This window comes from Tupaia chinensis, unplaced genomic scaffold (genome assembly GCF_000334495.1).
Source record: "Tupaia chinensis unplaced genomic scaffold, TupChi_1.0 Scaffold143647_1, whole genome shotgun sequence".
Lineage (NCBI taxonomy): Eukaryota > Metazoa > Chordata > Mammalia > Scandentia > Tupaiidae > Tupaia > Tupaia belangeri.
The window spans coordinates 1,043,258-1,052,693 of NW_006203496.1; positions in this window are offsets into that span (position 1 = coordinate 1,043,258).

Genomic DNA, 9,436 nt, shown 5'->3' on the forward strand with positions numbered 1-9,436 from the left:
AGAGAGGCCTTGGTGACCTCCAGCCCCGTCTGGGTGATTGCCCAAAAGGCATCTTAGCTGGAGTTTACAGTAAACCCATGCCCATGTCCAAGATAATTGCCTAAAGGCTTAATTTAGTTTACAATAAACAGGCTGATAGAGCAGCCAGTTATAGATTTACAATGTGCCTGCGACCCCGTCTTCCTCACTGCTTTCCCGGAATCCAGGAGGGAAAGAATCTCGTACAGCCAATAAGTTGCCTGTGTTGTTTTGAAAAGAACGATGTGAATTTTAGATAAACAATTTATAACCCCCTTCCCTTCCTTCTTGTCCCACTTTTTGTCACATAAACTAACCATCGCCAAAGGGCACATGTGCTCACCAGAGACAAAGCAAGCAAGAAAGCACCTCCCCACACAGGACACAGTCACCCCACAATCCCTTCTCTTTCATCTCTCCCTCCTGTTGGCATTTTTGGGTATACACACGCATGTGCCTGCTATATTTCTTAAGGCACAGGGTTCAGGGCTTGAACTGCACAGTTGGCCAGGTAGGATCCAGTTCCTTATGCACCAGGCCACAGGCTAACCACCATGTGTACTTCCTCAGCAACTAAAATCTGTGTCACCTGGGCTTCACCCCCAGCCTTTGCTCAGATACATGTCTTCCACTTCCCTTAGCATCCCCCGGCTTTCCTTTCATGTTGGCACTAATGAGTAAAGCTTAGAGGGTGTTGAGGAATTGGCATATCTGGGTTCTTTTTTGCCCTCATCACCAGGGTGAAACATAAAATTTGTATGAAGAGTCTCAGAATGCTCATTTAGGTCAGTTTTTATTGCAATGTCTTAACAACTTTTTCAGACTACATTTTTGTGCCTTCTATTATTAGTCCCAAGTTTTGGCCAATGGTGCTAGCCAGATTTTATTTTGTTCATTCACTCATGCATTTATTTATTTATTTATTTTGGTGAGGTTTTTTGCTATAGGGCACATACACTCACCAGAAAGACAGAGAGAGACAGAGAGATAAAAAGCGAGAAGTCACCCCCCAGGGGGGATGGCCACGCTGCAATCCCTTCTCCTCCATTCTCCTCTAGGGATCTTGGGCACAAACACAGACATGCCTGGCATGAGTTTAAGCCACCTGATCCAGGACTACGTGGGAGTCCAGCGACACAGCCATTACGCCAACTGCTGGTACCCATTCATGCATTCATTAATTTGATGCATTTTTATTATTTTTTTTCTTCTGAGAATGAGTGAGATGGAGAGACAAAGAGGTGGAGAGAGATGGAATGGCACCTGCAATAGGTCTTAATGCTATGATCCTTCTGAACCTTCCTATGTGGATGTTGGCAGAAAATAAGCAACTCTAAAAAAATGAATGATCAATAATTAATGTGGTTTATCTCTAAGCAGAATATGAGTGACTTAGGCCTGGAGAGGAGGCAAACATGCCTTTCTCGGGTGACCAGGTACATGGGTTCCTTTTATTTGATTTTGAGAGGGACAGACAAAATTAGTGGAAAGATTTCCATTGATCTGGCCCAAACAGGTGGGACATGTGGAACCAGGAGATTGTGGGTTACAGGTGAGTTCCACAATTTTTTGGTTGGTGGTTAGAAGGGAAGATCTGTGTTTTTTGGGAAGAGATTCTTAAAAGAAATGCTGAATTTATGTCTCAACAAAAGGGAAGTTCTGTGTCTTAGGAAAAGATAAGCAAAAGAATATACTATAATCAGTTGAACATACATCTCAAAGATACTATGCCAGGGACAGGAGGTAGGAAGAATCTTGTTAATGGAAAAATTGGTCTGTTAATGTTTGTGGATGTGACTCTCCCTAGGCCCTCTGGAAAGGACTTTGGAAAAATAAGAAAAAGCAATCAGACTTCTGTCCACATGGAATTCCCTCACAGAGCATTGCATTTGTCCACTGTAATACCATCCAGCCCTGACAGGCACTTACTGATCCTCACCTGGGGGCCAAGCACTGTTCTGGGTGCTTGGCACTCCCACCCTCTTGAAGCTTCTTTTAGTGTAGCGCACACTAGAATGTATTCAATCAATAAATTCAAGAGGAGCTCTATTCTTTTTAGATAAGTAAGACTGGATAAGGATGTTGAGGTGCCATTTGAGCTGAAGTCTTATTTTAAAAGAAGACTTTATTTTGAACATTCTTCAAATATTTGCTTCTTTGGTCTCTAATAGATGTTTCTTCTAGAAGGAAAAGGAAGACTGACATCTGGTGATGTGATGTTGGGGAAGTCCTTTTACTTCTATGAACCTCACTTTCCATGCTAGTGAAATAAGGAGATTGGAGAGTCAATAGGTACTTTGCAGCTCTGAAATAATAACACTGTGTTTCTACAGAACGCACAGGTAAGACGTCCTTGTCGCTCCTATTTGACCTTCCAATAGCTCATGGTTATGCTTTGGATATGATTTGTTTCCCAAAGATCATGAGCAGGAATTTGGTATCCTTGGGCAGTGAGCAGATGTCCTCCAAAAGTTCATGTGTTGGGATTTGCTTGTGTCATAAAGGTGTTAAGTGAAAATTTAATCCCTTTGTGATATCCCAGGGTGGGGATATCAGCTAGTGTTGTGCATATCTGTTAGCAACAAAATAACAGACACTAACATCTTTTTTTTCCAGTTTGCTATAGGATATGTGTGCTCATTGGAGAGAGACAGTCTAAGAGAGAAAGTGGGAGTGCACCCCCTTTTCTCCATTTTCTCCTCAGGATTTTGGGCACACATGCACACACACTTGGCACATTTTTCTTTTTTTCTTTTTCTTTTTGAGAGATTTTTGCTATAGGACCCATGAGCTCACCCAAGAGACAGAGAGACAGAAAGCAAGAAACCACTCCCCAGGTAGAACGGCCACACCACAATTCCTTCTCCTCCATTCTCCTCTCTGGATTTTGGGTATGCACATACATGTACCCAGTATGAATTTTAAGCCACCAGGTCCAAGACTCAAACCATGGTTGTCTAGTGGGAGTCCAGCAACGTAGCCATTATGCCATCTGCTGGTCCCACCTTGCATGTTTCAAGCGGCCAGGTCTAGGACTCAAACTATGCAATCAGCCATGTGGCATCCAACCACCCTGATCTCCACACCATTTACTGGGCCTAACATCATGTTTTTTAATCAGAAATCTAAGTGGCCCATCGTTGTTGGTTTTTTTTTTTTTTACATGAGTAGGTCTATCAGATTACTTGTTTTGTAAATTATCTTAAAGTTACTGCAGTCCTAAGAGTACCATGAATTAGAGAACACGACTCAAGCTTGTCAGTAAGTTATGTAACAATTGGGACAGGTCAGGGGCCAGCAGATGGTGTGGTGGTTAAGGTGCTGACCAGCCACGATTGAAAATCATGCCAGGCACATACATGTGCATGCCCAGAATCCCAGGAGGAGAATAGAGGAGAAGGGATTGCGGCGTGACCATTTCCCCTGGGGGGTGATTTCTCACTCTGTCTCTTTCTTTCTGGCAAGCACACACATTGCAAGGCAAAAGCTTTCAAAAAATAAAATAAAAAAATAACTGGGGACATATCTTCCGTAGGGTTTCAACTATCAACAAATGAAATCAAAGAAGTTTCTAAAGGGATTCCTATCTAGTCTATTAGGAAGAGTTCAGGAAACACAGGAGAAAATAAGTCAAGAAATAAATATTAAACTCTGGAGGCAGCAGGGTTTGACCAGAAAAAAAAAATCACTGAAATGTTTTTTCAGCACAAGGGGAAAGGAGGTAGCATTCCTAATATTTACAGACCTTTGGAGCCCATTTCGACTCAGGAACCTGTGAACAAAAGGCTGTCAACTCTCACCACATCCAGAGCCGCCTTGTTAATGGCCAGGCCTCATTATCTCCTGGTTAACAAGTCACAGTTTAAAACGGAAGGCCCAGACTCAAATGTAATCCTGTCTTCAGGCTTGAAGAGAAGCAAAATGCTATTTTTATCTAATACATAAGTAAAAGCAAGGAAATCCTCCCCAGAGAATGGAAAGTGCTCCTGGCTCCATTGTACTTCCTGTCTATAAATGTGTGAAAGAAACTTTCAGGGAAATTGTTCCAGAAAGTAGCCTTTTAAATGTTAAACCAATGCACTTTGGAAACGGAGATAAAGAGCTTTGGACCCCGAGCTGTTTCTCTGCTCCCTTTCCTGCACGGCGCCTCCTGTGTAATCGCTTCTTTGGCGGGCTTTGTTCTGAAGAGTTGTTTCATGTCGCGGCTGCTCTGTCTCAGTAATCAAAGGCCCACTGAGTCAAATTTGGCCTTTGGAAAACAACCCGGATAATGACTGCCTATAATTACATAAGTGTTTAGCAAATAATTGGGCTTTTAATTGAATTTAATGGGAGTAAAACTTAGCGTAGCCTTGCTCAATGCCTCTCTTTGTAAGCCACCACTGTGCCTTCTAGGTAACCTCAGAACCTGGCAGCAATGTCAGGAACATAGTACGTGCTTTAAAAAAAACAGGGGCCAGCAGGTGACATAGTAGTTAAGATATTGGACTCCCACATGGCCGACCATGGTTTGAATCCCAGACGCAGCAGTCTGAAACCATACCAGGCATGTGTGTGTGCATGCCCAAAATCCTGAAAGGAGGATTGCACCCACTAGTGGGTGATTTCTCACTTTCTTTTTCTCTATTTCTCTATTAAGCATGCACACCCTATAGCAAAAATCTTTCTCTTAAAAAATAAAATGTAGTGGGCCAACCAGATAAGTTGGTAGTTAAGGCAGCTGGACCTCACATGACCAACTGTGCTGATCAAGTCCCAGACCCTGCAGCTTAAAAAAACCTGATGGATGTGTCTGCATGCATGCCCAAAATCCAGATAGGAGAACGGAAGAGAATGGATTGAGGCATGTCTATCTCCCTAAGGGATGATTTCTCATATTCTCTCCCTTGCATTCTCTCTCTCTCTCTCTCTCTCTCTCTTTGCCTCTTTCCAGTGAGAGCTCATGTGCTCTATGGCAAAACTTTTTTTTTTTTTGAGAGATTTTCACTGTAGGGTGCATGCGCTCACCAGACAGAGAGAGACATAGAGACAGAAAGTGAGAAATCACCCCCCAGGGGGGATGGTCACGCCGCAATCCCTTCTCCTCCATTCTCCTCTCGGGATCCTGGGCACGCACGCACACGCACCCAGCGTGAGTTTCAAGCCACTGGGTCCGGGACACGAACCACGGTTGACTACGTGGGAGTCCAGCGACATAGCCATTATGCTAACTGCTGGTTCCCTATGGCAAAACTTTTTAAAAAAGAAAAAAAGTAGAGTCCAGCAGGTGGCATTGTTGCAGAAAAAACAGACGCCAAAGAACGGAAGTGGCTCTCAAGAGAGAAAGGAGAACTCTTTATTACATCAGCAGGCATGGAGGAGTTAACACTCTGAATCTCCCACTTGGAGTTGGACATGGTCTTTTATGGGGGAATTGGGGAGGGGAGGTCTTGGGATGTTAGGAATGGGGAAAGAGCTCAGATCCTACCTAAAATGGAAGTGGCAGAAAAGCAGGAAGTCTAACCTATTCAAGGTTTCAGGTTATCTTGTAGTTCCAAGGAGGGGCAGTAAGTTTGCTAGAGGGCAGAAACCTCAGGCAGCTATCAGCCCTGAGTTATTCATGAATTCAGGGTCTCTCCATATCAACATAATGGTCAAGTCACTGCACTCCCACAGGTCAACTGTTGTCAGAGTCCTGGACCCAGTGGCTTGAAACTCACGCTGAGCATGAGTGTGTGTATGCCCAAAATCCCAAGAAGAGAATGGAGGATAAAGGATTGTGGCATGGCCATCTCCCCTGGGGGTGGGGTGGGGGGGTGATTTCTTGCTTTTTGTCTTTCTGTCTCTCTCTGTCTCTCTGGTGAGTGCAGGTGCCCTGTAGCAAAAGTCTCTTAAAAGAAGAAATACAGTAGGGCCAACTCCATGGCCTGGTGGTTAAGGCAGTCTGATCCCACATGGCAAATTTAAACAAACAAAAATACAAAATCCTGACCCTGGCAGCTTGGAAAAGAGGCTGGGCGCATGTGTGTTGCAGGCCCAAAATCCTGATGAGAAGGAGAAATGGAAGAAAAATGAATGTGGCATGATCAATCCCATGCTCTCTCTCTCTCTCTCTCTCTCTCTTTCTCTCTCTCTCCTCTCTCTTAGGTGAATTTTAAAAAATGTTCTCTGTCAAATTTTAAAAAACGTTGCAACGGTATTCAAAAGTAATATGGGTCCAAAATTTTCTTTGATTCAGTCAGTGTACTTTTGAGTACAATCTTTCAAATCTCAGTTCTGCTGGAAGATATGAAAACAGCCTTGGGAAACAGTGTTAAAGATGAACCTGACTCCAGCAGCAGCTAAAATTGAAAAATGGAAAGGGATACAGAATCTTTCAGGGAAAAAAAAAATCTAGAGTCCTGATTTGACAGGAAAAAACAATTAATATACCATTCATTCTTGTGGCTAAAATAATCCATTGCTAAGGCTTAACATTCTTACGTCTCCCTGTATAGCAACTCCAATTAGCAGTGAGTTTGATACACATACCTTTTCTTCCAACAGCTATTGCCAAGCACGTCCCATCTCTAAAAATGTTTCTATTCTTTCCCAGAGTAAACAGCAAACGGGGCTTGAAGAAATAAGAAATCTGCAGAAAGACAGAGCAACACCCACCCAGAGGGACTCTTGCTGCCTAAAGCCATTTGGCTTTGACGAGAGAACTGAGCAACCAGCTGAGGTTCAGAAGCTAAGATGAAAGAGTTCAAGGGTTTTCCGCCAAAAACCCATCACCCAGTCTAATCATGCGCATAGCATCAGCCAAATCCTAAGGAAGGCACATCCTACAAAATTTCTGACCTGTACACCTCAGATGTCAAGGTCATCAACAACAAAGAAAGTCTGAGAAACTGTCGCTGCCAAAACTAACCCAAGGACTCCTTAGCTACCAGTGGTGAGTCTGTGGGGGGGGCTAAGTCTGTGGGAGGGTGAGTCTGTGGGAGGTTGAGCTCTGGGAGGTTGAGCTGTGGGAAGTTGGCCTCTGGTCGGCCCTCAGTGGTCTTTGCTGGCCCGGGGTGCCAAGAGGCTCCTCATATGGTCGGTCCCTCTTTGTCATCAGCTCCTGATTTCCACAGCCTATCAGGAAAATGTCTCCATTCAACCCTCATGTCTGGTCTCTGGGTCCAGAATCTCTGAGAGTCCAGGCTGTTCTGAGATTTGATTGTCCTGTTTCTCGCCTGGTGTGGAGACAAGGTCCTTCTGCTCCTTTGCAATCAGCCTGGTGTTATCACCAAGAAATGTCTCCAAATCTCCCCTAAGATGTCATTCTAGAAAGAAGGACTAGGCCCAGTTCCTCAGGTGTACTTCAGAGACATGAGGGCATTTTTGCTTTGTCCTCGATCTGTCCTCATGAGTCTTTAGAGCAGGTAGTACCTGTTCGGAAAACCTGTAACAAAACCCATCACAAGAGACTTATTTCAACTAGGCAGCAAAACTGTCCTGTCAGGACATTCCCAAGTCAAAACACAGGTGTCAGGGCCTGGCCTAGCTCTCCTGGGTGATGATCCTGCTGGGCCGGGCACCACCGCTGCAAGGGCTGGTTCTGGGCACGTCGGTCCGCTGGGATCCCAGCCGAGGCTGTAGACTGTCCTTATCACAACCCGTTTCCTTGTCATTTGCATTCCGTTCCATTCAGCTTCTCCCTACCAGGTTTTCGACACATGGAGTCGATCCGAAAAAGGACGGTTTGTGGTTTGACTCTGGTCCAGAATAACAAGATTGTTAGAAAAACACAAAAAACGATTTTGAAACGAGGAAGTTGTCTCTAGGGGATATTTGTCCAACGCTCCCAGGCTTCTAGACAGGGCAGGTCTGGTGCTGGAGAGATCTCAGCATAATAACTGGGTTTTTTCTTTCACTTTTTCTTATGGAATAGTTCAAACTCACACAAAAGTAGAGAGAACCGTATAATGAACCTTTGGCTTCAGTAATGATCTCCTTCTGGCCAATCAGGGGGCCGTGTCTTTTCAACCACCCCTTCACCACCCTCCCTCTCACATTACGTTAAATCACTTCATCTACAACTATCCCATAGACCTCTCTAAAAGCTTACAACTCTCTTTAAAAATATATAGTTATATTCTGTTGTTATAATATAGCTATATTCTGTTGTTACTTCTAAAAACTCAACCGTAATTCCTTAATATTCAGTGTTCAAATGTATCCATTGCCCCCAAATATTTTTTCCCTATATTATTTAATTCATTTAGTTTTATATTTTGTTTCACTCTGAATCAAAGCAAGATCCACAGAGGGCTAGATGACGGTGCAGGGGTGAAACACAACACTGTGAGGGTAACCCACAGGAGAGGTTCCGGGTTCACGTTCAGTGACCTCCTAGCGTATGCCAGACACACACATGCCCAACGATGCAGGTCCGGCTGGAGCTGGGGGTAGATGACGGCATCAGGACCCTGATGGGTGCCCATCTCCCTACTTCTGTTTCTCACTCTTCCGTCTTTCTTGTTAATGGAAAAAAAAAAAAAGAATCAACTTTAAAAAAAACTAGATCCATCCAATTGCAACTGGTTGATAGTCTCCTTATAAAGTTTCCTTTTCTCCTGTCTCCCATCTCTCTCAACATTTTTCTCACATTCCCTCCTTCCGCTTTTTATGTGTTTGTTTGTTTGTTTGTTTGTTTGTTTGAACTGTTAATAGCCAAAGATCTTGAAATGGAACTTGAGGACAACTAAGTAGATAAAGTATCTTCCCTCACTATTTGACAAGGTGACTGACTCCCTTTGCCATTGGGAGCGGTGTTCCTTTTTCCTATATATGCTTCTTATCCAGCAGATCACTCCATTTGTCTGGAAGATTAAAAGGAAACTCAGGTACACAAGCAAAATTAACCTGTTTATTTTCCAGTGTTAAATATAAACACTGAGGCCTTGAATTTCAAGCAATCAACATTTATCTATACAAAGAATGTACTTGTTTACAACAGCATCTGGTTTGGTTTGGTTTTTAATAACCTGGTTGTACTCACTCATCCTGTCCCACTCCTGTTTGCAATCAGTTTAGCCACAAGAGAAAAAGAGAGAGAGAGAGAGAAGAAAAGTTGAGATATTTAATGCATTGTCCCAGAAATGTGTTTGGGTTTCTTCACAGACAACACAAACAGCCTGCAGTGTTGAAATGTTAATCCGAAAGTGGTGTAACAGGCTCCTTCCCGCCCCCCAGGCCCCCTCTTATCTTTTCTCTTCCTGTCCCAAGGGTCCCCCAGGCCTAAATGGTTTTTATTAAAAAACAGCAGGCCAGCATGATAGGGAAGGGAAGGGTGCACTGGGTTCCCAGTACAGGATTTGGGTCAGATCCTTGGTCCATACTCTCTGACAATGACCTTCTAGAACACTGACCCAGAAAAACCAGGACTGTCGTCCTAACACCCTAGCTTTCCCTA